This window comes from Phlebotomus papatasi, chromosome 1 (genome assembly GCF_024763615.1).
Source record: "Phlebotomus papatasi isolate M1 chromosome 1, Ppap_2.1, whole genome shotgun sequence".
Classification (NCBI taxonomy): Eukaryota; Metazoa; Arthropoda; class Insecta; order Diptera; family Psychodidae; genus Phlebotomus; species Phlebotomus papatasi.
The window spans coordinates 13,897,266-13,917,060 of record NC_077222.1 but is presented as its reverse complement, the minus strand read 5'-3'; the positions used below and the strand labels follow the sequence as shown (position 1 = coordinate 13,917,060).

The 19,795-nt window shown below is 31.0% G+C and overlaps 1 protein-coding gene across 1 annotated transcript in view; it reads right to left on the bottom strand.

The window, feature by feature from the left end:
• Window positions 1-4,096: 4,096 nt before the first annotated feature.
• LOC129800048 (cell adhesion molecule DSCAM) overlaps window positions 4,097-19,795 on the bottom strand; it is a 113,327-nt gene continuing 97,628 nt past the window's right edge. The window contains exon 14 of the transcript XR_008751578.1: window positions 4,097-13,765. The gene's annotated coding sequence lies outside the window, so the exon portion shown is untranslated. The remainder of the gene's footprint in view (window positions 13,766-19,795) is intronic.

The following is a 19,795-nucleotide window of genomic DNA, read 5'->3' as shown; positions in this document are numbered from 1 at the left end:
TAAGTTTAAAATGTAATATCTTCAATACAAATTGAATATATTTGTTACTTTTTTTAAGGAGTGTTGCTCAGAACCTTGTAGACAGTTTATCCTCTTTATTTTCTTTAAAATCATTCTTAATACATTTTAAAATTAATAAAAATGTACACATAGCATTGGTGGCTTATTCCGGCCATCTTCATTCTTTTCATTGTCCTTCCGGAATTCTTCCAATGTCTTTCTCAGATCATCTTGTTCGTCGAAGAGACATTTTTTGTTATTTTTTGCATTGTATAATCTCTTCTAGAGTATCCAAAAATTACCAATTCATGGAAATTTGAGTAACAAAAAATGTGGCCGAAATTGCGGGCTGGCCGGAATTTGGTACACTTACCCTAGACAGCAGTTTTCACAATTCAAATTGCTAAACGGTAAGGGATTTTGACTTCCGGTCTTCGGTGACCCCCCCCCCCGCCACAAGACAACATTCTCTAACTAACTACCCAAATCACCCCTTTCAACCCCATCAATAAAAAACATGATTTTATGACTCATCTCAAAATTAGCCCAGGCGATTTCAATGATTTTCGAATATGTATTGTATTTAGCCCAGATGAATATCGCAAACATCGACAACCTTAACCAGTTAATTCGCCATCTTGAATTGTTCAAGGTCAAAGTTCAAACCAAACACCCTAGTGGACCTTTATTCAACGGATTACGTCAAATTTTGTTTTGTTTTTAAGATCTTTTAATTATGAACTCGACTGCATCAGTCACAATCGGTGCTGTATCGGGAAAATAGCGCTAGGGTAGAGTCAGCCCTTTTAGCCATGTAAGCACTTTTGACCACCTAAAGTAAAATCACGTTGTAAGGTAATTATGAGTTAATTTAGAACAGGAAAATGGGTCTTATTTCGTGACCTCTAATCTAACGAATCAGAAAAACATATTTGATTTTGTATCGACTTGATTAATTCTAAGTTAAGGCCTCTACACATTGGGAGTAATTTTTATCAAAAATGTCATTTTTGACAAAATTTTAACGTTTCCACCTGCAGCACTGCATTCAATTTCCTTCAAAAAAGCAATTTTTGATGAAAATTGGTCCCAATGTGTAGAGGCCATTATTGAAAGAAATTCTCGACAAGGTAAACAATCACAAAAAAACATGGGATTCTTAAGAAACTTGTTAATGTTAAGAGAAATTGTTTTGCATTATTTCATATTTTTGATAAAAAATTTTGATGTTATTCAATGAAAGTCCATTTCTTAATTAACTAAGTTTTATTGTGATATCATCCTTAATAAGATTTTCTAACAAATTAAATGAAAATCGGATGTGGCTAAAAGAGCTTACTTTTTTCGGCTGTGTAAGTACTTTTGGCCATTCATTTTCATGTGCAAATGTGCAAAAAGTCGTTTAAAATACTCTAATAATCACATAAAATTGGTGTTAAATAAGAATAGGACTTGTGCTGTATATTTGTGAAAGTTTTCGAGAGATTTCTTCTGTTATTTTCTTAAAATTTTATTGGAAACAAGTGGCCAAAAATGCTTACAATGTGGCCAAAAGTACTGAAACATGCATAGTTGCATAAAATGAATTTTTCGCTAAAATATCCAAAAAAATTTGGGAATTCTCTTGGATTATTAGAAAGAAACGGCTTTAAGGTATCTTTGTTACAGAACGCAGTAAAATATGCAAAATATATTTGGCGCCAATTTCTCGTACTACTTTCACCACTATTGATAAGAAGTTGATTTCAAATTTACCGCCTCAAAAAATTGCATACATTTAGGGATGTTTAAAAATTAATTCACAAATTAGCTCCTAGTGGTAGGCAAAGATGCATAATGTTTGCATAATCCCATTTATGCATAATCCCGGGACCCCCTACACTCAGTCCCGGCATTAGGGTAAATGTCCTAATTCAAAACCATTTCCAGACGTTTTAACTTTGAGAGAAGATTCAACACATTAAGTTCATATTTTTTCTGAAGAGACTTTCATAAATTTGCTCTTTGGCTCTTCTAGAATGTTACTGTTTAGTGAAAATTGATTAAATATAATTTGAAAACTTCTTAAATACAAGAAAAATACGCGAGCGTAAAATGCTTCTATTGGAAACATATTAATCCAAATGGAGACAAGGGAAAGTTTCTAATTGGAGACAAACAGTGTAAATGAAACCGCGATGAAAGGCTTCCAAAACCTTGTTGAGTTGCTCCTGAGTGCAGGATTTGTTCTTATTCCTGGTCTTTTCTCCTTTTTTAACAATAAGAAAATCTCTCCAAAAAAATCATATTTCCGGGGTTTCCTATTGAAGAATTTGCAGACACTTCAGAAAAACCCTTTTTGTTCTCGAAATAGGTAATTATTTCATTTGAAAACTTCACGTACCATTAACAATAAAGATTAGCACTTAATTTGACTAAAATTGGCCAAAAATATGACATAAATTTTAAACAAAACGAATAAACAACAGTCACCTCATTGTGTTTTTCATTGGAAAACATGGTCTATCGATGAAAAATTCGATGGTGAAAACGTACACTTTTAATTTTTCTGAGAAATTAACAAATTAAAATTTGTGAATATGAATGGATTTTCGTTTTATTTAGAGCAAAATTAACTAAATATTGAAACCGTGGTATAGAAAATATATAAATATGATACTTTTGTACTGTATTGTATACTGTATTGTATACTGTTTTGTACTGTCCCAGATCTTTTGGGATTTTCTTGTTCATTATGCCCAAAGCACTTCAGATTCATTCTGTGGTCAGAGGATTCCTGGAGCCTTCCTCCAGGAAATCCCAGAACTTCTGGGATTTTCTTGTTCATTATGCCCAAAGCAATTCATATAAGTATAATTTTATGATACGATATTGGAATCCTATAGAAGGAACGAAGGCTTGTGGTTGTGGCCATCCAGTCCTTTAGTTCGCAATGGTAAACTTTCCTACGGTATGATACGAAGCATGATCCTGAAAGTCTGTGAGAATTCAAGTTATTAATTCTATTTGGCTTTTGTTTACAATCTGAAGTGTTTTTGACGTAATATACAAGAAAATCCCAGAAGATCTGGGATTTCTGGAGGAAGCTCCAGAAATCCTCTGACCACAGAAGGTATCTGAAGTGTTTTGGGCATAATATTCAAGAAAATCCCACAAGTTCTGAGATTTTCTATAGGAAACAGGTGATTAGTGCTGACTAAGTTGGGTTCTTGACGAGATTGAACGAAATATATAACCAAATTCCAAGAATCTGGGATTTTCTGGAGGAAGCAGGAGAGATGTGTCTTGACTTGGATTTTGATCTTGGATGTGTTTTCATTCATGAACAAGGAAAATCCGACAGTTCTGTGATGTTCTGAAGGAAGAAGATTCCTGACCATTAAAAAATATTGAAGGAAATATCAAATCAATTTGAAATATCAAATCAATTTGATATTTAGAATTTCTTTAAAATTTTATTTCAATGTGACTTTGAAATTTTTTATTGACATAATTTGTTTGTTAATAATGCCTAGTTTGTAGCCATTCAAAATAATGAAATAAAATATTGAATAAAATGTTCCATATTGAAACAAATATTTCAATATTTGCCTACACACTGGACAATTTTCTTCAATATTGAAACATTTATGTCAATAAATCTTTGCAATGTGGAGGCAATCCTTGTCAATATTTGACATTGAAAAGAAATATATCAATAAATTATGTCTAATGTATAGCCAGCTTAGCCCGATGGTGAAATCCGTAAAAAAATGCGAGGTTTTTCTAATTGTTCTCAACATTTACTCAATTTTTTGCATGATTTTCGGATATAATTTTATTGTTAATCCAGCTGAACATTTCATTTTACCTAATTTATTTAGCCAGATATTTATGTCACCAAAAATGAACTTAATAAGCATATTACCTGTTAAATTCTCCTCGAATTCAATTAGAATTGAATCAAAGAAAAGTGTGGAGGCGCAATTTTCTCGAGTTCTTGTTGATTTCCACGAAATGCAGAATCAATATTCCGCTTTTCCTCCTGGAGCACCCCCAACAAGGAGCAATTGAAAAATATCTCAAGGGTACGGCTTTTAAACAAGAAAATACCGTGTTTTCTCATTAACATACGATTTATTTTTTTTTTATTTGTTATCCATATTACAAAAGTATTAATTGAAATCTTTTTTCTGCATCTTTTTTTTTGTTTCTCTTTTTTTTCCTTAAATAATTTTCCTTACATTTTTTTTGCAAAAATATCTTAAAATTCATTTCATAATTACCAATTACGAAATCACAAGTAACATTAATTTTTTTCACATCTTTCTCTCTTTGTAAAAAATTTTGAGAATTTCTTTATTTAGTTTTTTGACTTCATTTATAGCAAAATAAAACAGAACTTATTTTTAAAAAAAAAATCATGCTCAAAATGCATATTTTTCGTTGCAAAGAAATACTTAAGACACAAGAAATTTTTAAATGTTTTTCTTTTTGGGGGAAAATAAACAAAAAAAATGGATATAGGGAGAAAAATTATTTTTAAAAAATAAATATATTAAAATAATTAATTTTTTTTCCTTCAAAACTTATGAGGTAGAACAAACACTTTCATCACTGAAAGCTAATCTTTTCATCATTTCTATAAAACTAAAATGTATAAAGAAAGGTTCCTTCTTTTTATTCTTTCTAAAAATAAAAATAATATAATATTTATTTTATATTATAAAAAAAAATTAAAACAAATATATGTATATCTCTTGCTCTCATCTCAGCTGCCCGTTTTAAAAGAATAAATTTACTGTAACAATTAGCATTTTATAACTTAATAAATCTGTTTTTCATTTTATTTTTTCAATATTTTTGTTTTCTTGTAAAGAATGGTCTATTGAATTAATAAAAAAAATAGGATGTTTGTGAAGAAATTTGTGAGGTAATGTTAATAAAAAAAAGTAGAAAATCTATTATGAAAACGTTCTTTTCTCTTTTTTTTTTGGGTTACTTAAAAAATGCTTCATGTGGTGGTAAAGTTTTGCTTTCTTACCGGAATGTTTTGGTTTTAACCTCTGAGCTTTATAAACAAACAAAAAAAATCTAATAAGAATCTCATCATTGAATTTGTCATGAAATTAAAAGATTGTTCGTTAACAAAAAAGGGAGATTTCAAAAAGAAACACATTTTCATTCATATTATTATTTTTTTCCTTTCTTTCTTTCCTTTCCACTCAACTGAAACACTTAGAAAAAAATAGAAAAAATACACTAAAAGAAAATATAATATTTTGGAATTACATTAAAACAAAAAATATGTATAATTACTAAATTATTTACAAAATAATTATTTTTCTAATTTTTCTTTTTGTTTTTTTTTATTTATTTTTTTAATCTTGTATTCCCTTTCATAATCCTTTTGATATTAAACAAAAAAAATGGTAACTATAAAAAAGACATGAGTGCATTTAAAACTCTGTTTTGTATGACTGTGCTTGGAAATAAATTATTTTCATGGTTCTTTCTCATTTGAGCTTCTTCTACAAAAGGCCTTTTTTGTAAGATAAATTATAGAAAAAAAATTAAGTAAGAAAAAAGCAACAGAATAGAGGAGTGCGTAGGATTGCTTTTGTTCTGTAAATAAATTTCGGGAATTCGTGAAGAATCATACAAAATTCTATGCTTACAGCCCTTTCAGGGTAATTTACAACAAATATTTAAGAAGACTCTCTTCATTTGACGCACTGTTCACTTATGAAAGAATAGCACGACGGTAGAGCACTGAACTCACGTTGCAGAAGTTCAAGATCAAATCTCGGGTCAATCATTTTTTTTCACCTTTTTTCTTTATGAATTGTTGAGGAAAAACTGTAATTGGTATTACAAGGGAAGTCATCTAGCCATTAAATTCAAATTGGCTTTATAGTAACCCTCTAACGTTTAAGAGTCACTGCAAGGTAGTATCACAAAAATCGCAGTTACAGCGACAATTAATATTTTATTTATTTAAGAGTTCTATAATGTCCTCGGTAATAGTCTTGCTAACATCTTTCGATTTTTTAAACTCATTTTGACCCTTCGTTTAGTTGCTATCCCCAGTTTTGCGTGACAGGTCAGAAAAAAGCAGGAAAATATTTGTATGCAAAAAATCTCATTTCAAAATTCAATAAAAACACCGACTTAAAGTTATCTGACTAACTGTGTTATCACACTTGCACATTAAAATTTTAATATGATTCACATTAATTGTCGCTGGTGAGAGTCCAAATGTGTAATTTTTGTGTTTGAATCATTTTATATTCAAAATTTGATCTATTTGTTGATAAAAAAGTAGACTTGGCCAGCAAAATTTGATATAAATTGATTTATAGCATTAATGCAAAAAATTAATGCGATTTTCTCTTTAATTTTTTAATGTGAAAAATATTTATGCTTTAGGTAAATTTAAATTTATTTTTGCAGGCCAAGTCCACTTCTTTATCAATAAATAGAAAAACCCCAAATATTAAGTGACTCATAGACACAAATAACATATTTGAACGCTCACAAGCGACAATTAATGTGAATCACATTAAAATTTTAATGTGCAAGTGTGATAACGCCGTAAAATAATGTTCTTTTTTTCACTGAAAGATACGTCATTTTACTTTATAAATTTTAATCTAGAAAATTGCAAAAAATAAAAAATGAATTTTAGGAGCGAAGAGTTTCAAAAATCTTTTATATTTTCGCATTTTACGCCATAATTAGTCTAGAAAAAAATTATTTTACTATTCTTTTTTGTAAATTTAAAAGTTGGACATTAGAGGGTTTAGAACATAGACGCGGATAGGTATCATAATAAACATGTCATACTAAAAAAGTGCTAATTTTTTTCCTTTAAAATAAAGCGCTTTTTATGATTTCATAAGACATATGATAAAGAATATCCGATTTCCAGCAGAAATAGCGGTGGCGCAGTGGGCTAGCGAACAGTGTTTATAACGCAAAGGTCTCGGGTTCGAATCTTGATTTGGCCCCTATTGTTTAAATTTTTTATCATGTTTTTTTTCCCCGCCTCCACCCAGGCTTGAACCCGGAACCTTTCGCTGTTTAGGCGAATGTTCTAACCACTTGGGGACATGTGCTCAGACTGTCACTGCAACTGATCTTAACCAATTGCCATGTGCACTTCAACTTGCTTTGACTCACTACGAGTCTAACAAGGGAAGTACTCCAGTCATCAAATTCATATAAATCTTTTATTCTTCTACTAGTAAATTGATAATTCGATAAATTACGTGATACACTTTCATTGCTTTTAAAAACTTGTTGAGGATTTTCATTCGGCACTATAAGCAATTTACACTACAATAATACTACTTAATAAAGAATAGAATTTTTTATTGAAAAGAAAAAAAGATATTAAAAGGAAAAAACAGATGGAGCCAGGAATCGAACCCGCGGCACTCCCGTTGAATGTCCTGAACTGTACCTCTGAGCCATCGCTGCATGCAATCTCATTAGAATTTTCTTTATTATGTGCTGCATATTTTCAACTTTGGGGAATTTAAAAAAAAATTAACCAAATTTCGTACTTTTTGAATATACCACGTTTAATTTGATGCCTTCCTGCGTAGTTGAGAAAAGTTCCAGATTTATATGAATTTGATGACTCGAGTACTTCCCTTGTAAGAAACCGTGTTAAGCGTACAAATGAGGATCAATAAGTGGTTACGATGGGAATAATGAGATTTTCCTGGGCTTAAGAAGCTAAGTTTTCTTCCCTCTGTTCTATTCCCGTCTGCTTTTATTCACGAAAAAAAACGTAGCGGAGAAGATTTGATCTCTAACTTTTTGAATGTGAGTTGAGACCTAAGTCATGACCGTGAAGAACACTCAACCTTTACGTATTTTTTTTGTATAAATTCATGGAAATGTCGCAGGTTAATCCCTAGTGCACGATAACTTTTTTTCTTGTAAACATGCTTTTGACACTTTAATGAGAGTGAATGAATTCTAGATCTAGTCTTCTCGCTCACTCTCGTACTTAGTTTCGGAAACATGTTTTCAAAACAAAACTTATTGTGCGCTGGGCATTATGCCCAACGCACAATAAGTTTTGTTTGTGAACATGTTTTTAAAATTTCTCGTGAGAAGGAGCGAGATGACTAGATCTAGATCTCTCTCACTCTCATTGAAATATCAAAAACATGTTTACTAAACAAAAGTTATTGTGCGTTGGGCATTATGACCAACGCACAATAACTTTTGTTTAGTAAACATGTTTTTTGACACTTCAATGAGAGTGAGTGAGATCTAGATCTAGTCATCTCACTCTATCTCATAGGAAAATTTGAAAATAAGTTTATAAACAAATGTTATTATGCCCTGATCATTATATTACAGTCCCATTTTATTTACAAAACAAAAGCAATTGTGAGTTGCTCGTAAGAACCTAGAAAATATGCATACAAAAAATGTATCCTGAGTTATTTTTTCATTTAAACAAAGTTTCCATGAAAACCACAAAAAATAGAAAAATACAAAAAGTTTTTTTTCATGGTAAAAAAGGGATAATCATTGCAGGAAAAATAGAAATATTTGTGTGATTCTTGTAGCCTCTTCTCAATAAATTAATTGGAAATAGTTTTTTTTTAATCCTTCCTAGTGTTTTTTTTTCTTTTATTAATATTGTCTCTGCCCCATTACTATTGCAGTTTTTTTCTATTAAGCAACGTTTTTCTCACCTTTCTTCCTTTGTAGAAATTATTTTAAAAAAAATACTTCGAAAAGTTTTTTCATCAATTTCTTATCCAACATTCAATAAAATTGACGATAAACGGCAAATTTATCTCATTGATGCTTAACTCTCATAATTATGTTCAATTTCTTTTAAAAATTTTCAGTGCCAAATAGTTCCTTCTCACTTATTTATCTCTTCTCTCTTTTTATTTTTAACATGAATTAACATTTTGTTCTTCGTGTTTGTCATTACGTAAAATATCCCTTATGTTCTTTTTTTTGTCTTCTTAATTTACAATAAATCCTTACACTTTACAAACATTACACAGAGAAATATTCCATTCAGTACCTCAGTTTATCTTCTTCTATTTTCTTCTTATTTTTGTAAATTCAAAAATAGTTTCTCCTAAAAAAAAGCACTCGATAAAACAAAAAGGAAAAATTACAATTAAAACATCAAAATAAGAACTTGACTTGCTGTTTTCATCTTTTAACGATCTAAATGTGGTCAAATTTAGATTTCAAAAATTTGAGGTTAGGAAGCAAAGTGACGTCTGTTCAGGATTGCATAACCTCAAAAATGCTAATAACATGAAACCTGAAATATCACGAAATTGTTCATATTTTTCTGGGTTATGATGTTCCAATCCTTAGAATGTCTTTTTGTCAAATAAAACGGTATGAATAAAAAGTTAGTTTTACCACCAGAGGGCTCTGATCCTGGGGAAACATTCCAATTCTAATGGTGTGAATTTCTTTAGTACTCAACAGCGCAATTTTTAAAATCTTTGGAAGTTATAAGAAATGATTACAGAAACATAATTTTAGTACATCCCGCACAGTAGAAAAGGATACTTTAAGAGCCTCTGTAACTATCAAATTTAGAGTACTTTAAAATAATAAAAAATACCTAGTTTTTTTCTGAAGCGAAAGATTTCTTTGTTCCAAAAGGGAAGATTTCTATTTAGAACTACGTTTTAGTACTTCCCGGAACTAAACGGAGCAATTTGAGGGGATCTATTATTAGGAAATTTAGCTTGATCCAAAGTAAGGAACGAAAATTTAATAAGATTACTTTTTTTCGGTGATCTCAAGCATACATCGTATTTCTTTTTAGAACTAATTTTTAGTCCTTCCCGGAATTGAAGCGGATATTTTGAGGGAATTCATCACTAGGCAATTTAACTCGCTTTAAAGAAATCGGAAATCTCAATTTTTCCTTTGATTTCAAGCTTCATTTTCATTTAATTTTAGAACAAAGTTTTAGTACTTCCCGAAATTAAAGGAAAGTTTTGAGAATTAAACCGGTTGAAATCAATAGGAATTTTATAAATTTCCTTACTGATATCAAGAATCTTTTCATTTCCTTTTGGAACTATGCTTTACAGTACTTCCTGAAATAAAGCGGAAATTTTGAGAAAATTTGTCACTAGGAAATTTTGTTAGCTCAAAAGCAAATGGAATTTTATAACCTAACATTTTTCCAGTGATCTCAAGTATTATTTTCTTAAGTTTTAGTACTTCCCGGAATTGACAGGACATTTTGAAGGAACATGTCATTGGAATATTTACTTCGATATTAGGGAAAAAATATTTTAAAACTTCACTTTAATCCTTTTTAGAACTAAGTTTTAGTATTTCCGAGAATGAGGAAATTTCGAGAGAATCTAAGAGAAAATTTAGCTAGGCTGAAAGCAACAGGAATTTTAAACCCTCATTTTTCCAGTAATCTCGAACATTCTGATTATTCATTTTTAGAACTAAGCTTTAAAGTACTTCTCAGGAATTTAAGGAAAAATTTTGTGAAAGTATGTTTTCTGCTAGGTCATAAACAAGTTGAATTTTTTTACCCTCATTTTTTATTATTGAGCAATACATGTAATTTCAAGCATTTTTTAAATTGCTTTGTAAAACTGAGTTTTAGTACTTCTCGGAATTGACAGGGTAATTTTCAGATAATTCCGTCGTAAATAAATTTAGCTTGATCTAAATCATTGGAAATCTTACAACTAAACTTTTTCCAAGGATTTCAAATGTTTTTGTTAAATTTCGTTTTAGAACTGAGTTTTAGTACTTCTTGGAATTTAAGGAAGAATTTTCAGGTAAATCTGTCGTAAATAAATTTAGCGTGATCTAAATAACTGGAAATCTTATAACTTAATATTTTCCAGCGATTTTAAACATTTTTCTTAAATTCCTTTTTAGAACCGAGTTTGAGTACTTCTTAGAATTAAAGGGGTGATTTTCAGATAAATCCATCGTAAAAAAATTAGCTTGATCTAAAGCAATGGAAATCTTATAACTTAACTTTTTCCGACGATTTCAAATGTTTTTCATAAATTCCTTTTTAGAACAAAATTTTAGTACTTCCCTAAATTGAAGGGTTTCTGAGAGCTTGTACCTAGTACGTTCAGCTTGATTGAAAGCGCGGGAAATTTCATATCCTCACGTTTTCGCTAATTATCTTGGATGTTTTTTAATTCCATGAACTACATTTTAGTGCTCCTCGGAATCAAAGGAGCAATTTGATGAAATCTGTTACTAGTAAAGAACGAGGGTATACGCTATTCCGATAACTATACATGAATTAGTTCCCCCGTTTCCAAAAGTTATTTTTTTCATTTTTAGTACATAACATAGTTAACACTCTTGTACTAAAAATAAAACGAAATTTCTTTTCCCAAAATTACTAAATTATGACCACAATTAGACCATCAAAGGAAAATCTGTCAAATCAAGCTATATTTTAATAAAATTGTTAATAAAGAGGAAAATCTACAAAAGTGGTAATCACAAAACTTGTCTTAAAGTGAAAATAAAAAGTTAAATAAAAAGTTTCTCAGTCCCAAAAGTACGTATTCTTGAGCAAAAATTTTCTTTTAAAAAAGAAATTAATGCCTGTGTATCTTTCTTCAGTTATGAAATGCACATTATTTGCTTAAGGAATCAAAATAAAGGAATGAAAAAAATCATCTGGGATGGAAGAAAAATTAAAAACGTTGAAAAATTGGTTAAAAATGGTGTTAGTTGTGATTGGTTGGGGGGAAAAGCTTAAAGCTGTCTATTGCACTTTTTATGTTTATTTCTGTATGTTTTTTTTTTTCTAAATGGTTATGGTTTGTTTCTGATGGAAATACTTCATTTTACCGGATTTTTTTTAAATAACTCCGCGTATAATTTTAGGCCACGCCCTCTTCAATATTAAAAATTGGGAGTCAACGGCTTTTTTGTGGGAGGAGCTTCCATGGAAAATATTGGATTTAAAAAATCCAGTAAATTGAAGGAATCCCATCTACTTTTTAATAAACTATTGTTTTCTAAAAAAAAATGTTCTATTGGGCTAGATCTGGGTATCATGGACATTGGCACTGTGTGATTTTTTAACTTGATTTTTCTTTCCCTTACCATTAAAAGTGTTCTTTCGCTTCTTTATTTAAATAATGTCTGCAATTTTGTACTAATCCGTCTTCCAAAAGTTAAACAAAAAATAATCTTACACCTTCTGATTACCACTAAACTGGAGAAAAACTAATAATTAAAAAAAAATAATAATAAAAGTGATTAAGAAAAAGACACACTCAATAAATTGTCCACAATTATTACACAATGACAGAAAGTTTAGATAATTTATAGGTATTTTCTTTTAAATTTTGTTTTTTTTAATTTTTAAGCATCTTTTCTAAGATTTAAAAAATACCATTCTCGTACCCATTCAATAAATCTTTCTTTTTTCTTTTTCAAAATCCGCAAAATCTCTTCATTTCAACTGTACTTGTCAATCTGGTATCAACTTTCTCATAACACTTTTGCTTAAACTGGTAATAAGTTTTTTAATTTTTTTTTCAAAATGTTTTTTTCAATTTTAATTTGTTCAATTATGTGTTTTTCATCATATTTTGTTTGTACAATAAAGGCACAATTAAATTTTTTTGCCGTTAGATTTGACCTAATTTCGTCCCATTAAGTAAAAATTTTATTTTTTAAATTTTACTTATTGTTTTGAAATTTAAAAATTTTATTTATCTCTTTTTTTCGTATTTCAAATTACCAATATAAATTGTGTTTTGTGTTTTTGTTTTTTTTTTAGTGCCAATTTGTCATTAAATATCATTCAAAAATTTCCTTGATGTGAAACGTAAAACGAAACAACTATTTTTAAAAAATCTTTGAAAATATTTTTTTTTTCAATTTTCTCGCGAAATAACGTATTAACTGCAATGATGATATAAAAAAAAAGTATTTTGTAAAATAAGAAATCCCTCCTCTGTGCATCTTTCAATCTTATTCTGTGTTTTCTGTTTATTTCATTATTTATGTTTTCTTTATTTTATTTGTAATATATGTTTTTTTTAAATATCTATATGATGTAATCAGGTACAAGAACTAACGGTAATTATTAACATACGTATCTAGCTTCTCAACTCCCCTAAATAGCCCCTTACTTTGAAAAAATCTTACTCCCTTACATTTTTCTTACATTTAAGACATTAAAAAAATTTTCATTTTTGTTTTTTTTTCAAATTTTCAGGACAGTGAAAAAGTATTTTGACAAAATTCTCCAAAAAAGTCTATACGATAAGTGTAAAAAAATATCTTTTCACATTCTGTCCTCGTATAATCTTGAGCGAAATTTTAAGTTTTTGAATTTTTTCTCTTTTTTAAAAAAAAAAAAAGATTTTTTTTACAAAAAAATTAGAAATAAAATCATAATTAATTTTCACTCAATAATTAGCTTAGACATGAGATTTCGATCTACCACCGTTTTGTTTTCTTCTTCAAACTTTTCATCCACTAAGACCTAATTTTTTTATCATTCGAAAATGTTATCCAATATTATTTAAAAAAGAAAAAAATATTCCAAAAAATACCTTCTATATTATAAAAATTACTTAATGGAGTTTCACTTATACTTCTTCATTTTTTTTTCAATTAGATTACCTTCCATTCTTTTCTTTACACGTTTCACAACAACGTGAAAAACACAACAGTTAATATCTTTTTATTTTTCAATTTCATATCCTCTTACGCTTACGCACTTTTTTCTCTTTTTCAATATTTCCACAATCAAAACCTTGAAAAAGGAATTATAAACAAATTGTTTATAAAATATGGTCAATCTCGATAATTAGCCTCCGTTCATCTCTTTGAAATCTTCCAATCGATGTATTTAGTCATAATAAGGGTTCTTTGAGGCTTTGCATGATCATGATCTTCTCACAAATTTATTAATTTTATAAATACTTCTTTTAGAAAATAAATAAATATTATTCTTATTGAAAATTTCTCAGTCAAAATAAGACTTCTAAATATTTATCTTTGCCCAATCATTAGTCTTCAGTCAAATAAATTTTTTCAAAAAATTAAAAATTTTGAAAAAAAATTGTTGAAGAAAATATAAGATCTTTTAGATAAAATGGATTCTTTTGTATTTAAATAATTTAATATGATAAAGAATAGTCTGTCCAGAAGAAAGAAAGAATCGTCAAAAAATTGACGTCATGTTGAAAAATTTGCAATTCCATGAGAAAATGTTACTTTTTTGAGAAAGAGTTCAATACCGTTGAACTTCTTCCTATAAAAGTTTAAAAATAAAATTTTCGAACAGTTTTGAAAGCGCGGATAGCGCCATCTATTGACTTTTCTTCTGACACTTGCATGCCAATGAGTTGTCAGCTGAGTAAGTTCCCGTAAGAAAAACTTGTTTTCAGTGACAGTAAAACACGGTATTGACCTTTGGCTTCTGTATCTTTTTAATTTCTCAAGCTTTTCTTGGGCTTGAGAAATCAAAAAGGAGAAAGGAACCAAAGGACAATGCAGTGTTTTCCTTCCCTGATACTCAATTTACTAGCCGAAAATCATACAACTTTAGAGGGATGTCTCCGGTGATTGCCAGTGACAATGTTAGTCACCCTAAGATGAAAACACTTTTTTGGTTTTGCCCAGAGCTTTCGATCCTGATGGGAATCTTCTTTCAGGCACTGAAGAAGATTTCCATCAGGATTGAACGCTCTGGGCAAAACCAAAAAAGTGTTTTCATCTTAGGGTGATTAACCTTCTCACTGGCAATCACCGGAGACATTCCTCTAAAATCAATTGCGCCAGTTCATCGTTGAGAGAATCATCTAACTTGTTTTCATTTGAGAAGCAAGCAATTGTGGTTCCTTTAAAAGTGAAAAATAGTGCTTGCAGTGAGCGAAAATCTATGTGTGCGGGATGTGGTTTGCCTAGAACTTCGATTTACAGAATTAAAGGTGAGCAAACTGGCACTTTAGCAATGATCTTGAGTGATTTAAAGTGAAATTTAATCAAAACAATCAAGTGTCAACTAAATATTCGAATTAAAAAGTGTACTGTTGGGCCCAGGGGCCCATTAAGGCTTATAACAAGTGAAGCTATTTTTCATTTTTCTTTGTAAAAAATTTACAGATATTGCACCGTGACTTTAACAAATTTGCTCGTAGTTTATGTATTATTTCGGCTAGCATCATGAAATATGTGTTTTTATATAACTTTTAATGCATGAATGAAAAACGTTGCCAATAATCTTCAGTACCTCTATGCAAAAACGTATGAAAAAATGGTCGAGAGGCCCCTGGTTAGGCCATTAATCTTGTAGATTTATAATGGTTCCACGATTAAGTTCAAGTTTTTAGGAAATTTACCTGATTAATTATATTATATCCTTTCTAAAGCTTATTTCCCCACAGCGGAAACTATAAACTTCAATGAAACTTCTTAATTCTGGAACTTAACCCTGAAGTCAATTATCAATTAATTTCTGAAAAATTGTGTTTAAGAACGTGTTTGATCTTTCTTTTTCTGTTCTAGGGTTTTCCGTATTCGATCAATAAGGAATCTCTCATGATATGTATATTATGTATCTCGAGAAAGTTGAAGAAAAAGCAAAACATGTTTATTCTTAATATTCTACAATCATCAAAATCGTTTTTAATTTTACCTTTGGAACTTTTATCTGTCAAAACTAAAATAAACTTCAATTTCGATATTTCGATGTCAAACAACTTGAAATCCTCATTTTCGATTTTGATAATATTTTAATATGTTATAATTGAGGTTAAGATCCTTCCAACGATAGATTGCCATGCCCCTAGATTTAACACATCAAGGGGGAGGGTAACCTATCGTTAGAAGGATCTCAGCACTGCACTTATAACATACTAAAATTTTGTCAAAATCGAAAATGGGAATTTCGAGTTATTCAAATGATTTAAAAATCAATTTCAATGGCGTTTCATTAGATGTCCTGCAGCAGATGGGTTGCAAACCTCATCACAGCTACTTCGAAACGAACTTTGAATTAGAGACCTTTGTCTACCCAGATCCCTGCCACATGTTAAAGCTCACACGAAATATCTCTGCTTGAGAGTGAAATGGAATAATGACGACCAAGGTAGACTCGTAATGATCTTTGACTTCACCGATTAATAATGCATGACTAACCCCGAAAAAATACAATATTTGTCTGTGACATGAACGACGATCAAGGTAGACTTATGAGCTTTCGATTCATTAAGGAATTAGTGCAATTGCAAGAATCCGAAGGCATTGCATAAAGCAACAGTTTGGCTGAAAAACAAACAGTGACTGTGAAAAACTAGCAACCCAAGTGCTGAGTAATTCTGTGGAAGAGAAAATTGATAACTACGAATCTTTAAAAAATCGAACCTCTTTCGAGTAACCAACAATGCCTTTGAAATTCGTAATTATGAAACAATGAAAACTTCGAAAAACTCATTTCGAAATTTCGATTTCGAGTATCTCGAAATATCCATATTCGATTTTGACAAAACTTTAGCATGTTATTATTGAAGTTAAAACCGTTCCAACGTTAGATCGCCCTCTTCTTGGTTTTCCATCAGGGATAATCCTAGATCTGGGAAAACCGAGGAGGACAATCTATCGTTAGAAGTGTCTTGATACCTCAGCTATAACATACTAAAATTTTGTCAAAATCGAAAATGGGTATTTCAAGTTATTCAAATGATTTAGAGATCAATTCTAAGGTCATTTCAGTAAATTTCCAACAGTAGATGGTTACGAACCTCCTCACAGCTACTTCTATTCAGGAACTTAATTGGAGATTTCTGTATACCTAGATCCCTGCCACATGTTGAAGCTTGTAAGAAATACTCTGCTTGGGAGTAAAATGTAATAAATGACGACCAAGGTAGACTTGTAACGATCTTCGTCTCCACAGGTTAATTATGCATGATCAAACCCGAAAAAAACACTATCTGAGTATGACATGGACGACGATCAAGGTAGACTTATGAGTTTTCGATTTATTTCGAAGGGATATCTCTGGTGATTGCCAGTGAGAAGGTTAGTCAACCTAAGATGAAAACACTTTTTTGGTTTTGCCCAGAGCTTTCGATCCTGATGGGGATCTTCTTCCAGTCACTGAAGAAGATCCTCATCAGGATCAAAAGCTCTGGGCAAAACCAAAAAAGTGTTCAACTGGCAATCACCGGAGATATCCCTCTGAAATCAATTGCGCCAGTTCATTGTTAAGAGAATGTCGATTTATTAAAAAATTAGTTCGACTACAAAGAATCGAAGGCCATTAAATTAGGCAACCAACTGAGACCAGAACACGTTTTATTCAATATAATGAGTGTAAAATTAACAACCCAAGTTTTAAGCAACTCAGTGGCAGATGCAATTGACATTTGCAAAGAATTTTTGAATTCGAATTTCTACTAACTTGATTCGAGCAGTTAACAATGCTTTCGAAATTCGCGATTATGAAACAATAAAAAAAAAACTTCTACAACCCAATTTTCTAAATTTCGATTTCGCGTATCTCGAAATACCCATTTTCGATTTTGACAAAACTTTATTATGTTATAAGTGAGGCCAAGACCCTTCCAACGACAGATTATCCTTATTCTAGGTTTTTCCTTAAGGAGAAACCTAGACCTTGAAACACCGAGGAGGAGGGCAATCTATCGTTGGAGGGGTCTCGAAACCTCAGCTATAACATATTAAAATTTTGTCAAAATCGAAAATGGGTATTTCAAGTTATTCAAACAATTTAAAAATCAATTTCAAAGATTAGATTTCTTGCATTATTAGGTTAGAAATTTGATTTCTTGCAGCAGATGGTTACGAACCTTCTCAAACCTACTTCTATACGAACATTGTATTAGAGACCTTTGTCTACCTTGATCCATGTCATATGCTGAAACTCGTACGAAATACTCTGCTTGAGAGTGAAATGTAATAAATGCCGACCAAGGTAGACTTGTAACGATCTTCGTCTTCACAGGTTTATTACGCATGACCAAACCCGAAAAAAAAACACAAACCGAAGATGACATGGACGACGATCAGGGTAGACTTATGAGTTTTCGATTCATTAAGGAATTTGTGCAACTACAAGAATCCGAAGGCATTAAATTAGGCAACTAATTAACCCAGGTTTTAAGCAACTCAGTGGCAGATGCAATTGACATTTACAGGGAACTTTTAAATATGAATTTCTACGAACTTCCTTTGAACAGTTAACAATACTTTCGAAATTCGTAATTATGAAACAATTAGAACTTCGTAAACCCATTTTTTAAATTTCGATTTGCCGTATCTCAAAATACCCATTTTCGATTTTGACAAAACATTTTTTATGCTATAATTGAGGTCCAGACCCTTCCAACGGTAGATCGCCTTCTACCTAGGTTTTCCCTCAGGGGGAATCCTATATCTGGGAAAACCGAGGAGGAGGGCAATCTATCGTTGGAAGGGTCTCGAAACCTCAGTTATAACATACTAAAATTTTCTCAAAATCGAAATAGGGCATTTCAAATAATTATATTCTTAACTATTTTATTTAATTCATAATAGATGTCACTATCGTTTTTCGTCCCTCGACGCATATTTTTGTAATAGACAACTTTCTTTACATTTCAGTTTCTTTTCTGCATCAAAGATTTTTATTTATCCAGACCCCTGCCATATGATGAAGCTTGTCTGAAATATTCTGGAAATTATCTTCCCAGATCCATATCACATGATAAAATGTGATTGAATCACTCCATGAGTGTCACATTTATAACGATCAAGATAGACTTATGAGCTTCTGATTCGTTAAGGAGTTCGTTCAATTGTAAGAATTCGAAGGCATTAATCAAAAAAGGGCATTATTCAAAAGGAAAATGATTGCGAAATTAGCAATCCAAGAATTCAGCAATTTTCGAAATTTGCTAAAAATCTATTCCTGACCAACTAAAATGTCGAAAACCCAATTTTCTAAATTTCAATGTCGAATATCTCGAAATTCTCATTTTCGACTATGATAAGACTTTATTATGTTATAATTGAGGTCGAGACCCTTCCAACGACAGATCACCCTCCTCCTGGGGTTTTCCTCACAGGAAAATCTCTGTCAGGCGACACCAAGGGGGGGGGGGGATAAATCTGTCACTGGAAGAATCTCGACACTTCAACTATGGCATACTAAAAATCTATCAAAATCGAAAATGGGTATTTGGGACTATTCTTCTACTTCAAGATCAATTTCAAGTTCAATTTCAAGGTCATTATATTGCCAGCAGAAGATGTTAGCGAACCTCCTGACAGCTACTTCAACATAGAAACTTTGATGATATACCAGGATCCCTGTCATATGATTAAACTCGTACGAAGTAGTTTCTTTTGTGAGTGAAATGTACCAAGATTTTCGGTACATATTCAAAAGAAAGTTCTGCAAAAAGGATTTTAGTGTCACCATTGGATTTCAAACAAAACATTATGGCGATCGAGGACAGCGAAAGGAAATGATGATCAAGGTAGACTTGTGAGCTTCCGAATCATTAAGGATTTACTTCAATTGTAGAAATTCGAAGATCGAGCAAGAAGTGGAAAAGTATCCAATTGAACAATCGTTAGATCAATAGCAATTCAGTTGTAGGTGCTATTGATACTGGCTGAGCTACAAGCGGTGGGCGCATCACAATCAGGGGGCGCGTCACACGCACAAAACACACAGATAGATAAGAAATGCAATTAGCGGACTTCTTGAATAAAGCCAAGAAGTCTTCGATTGCATCGACCGTTGTCGTATCTACATTTCTTTCATATCAAT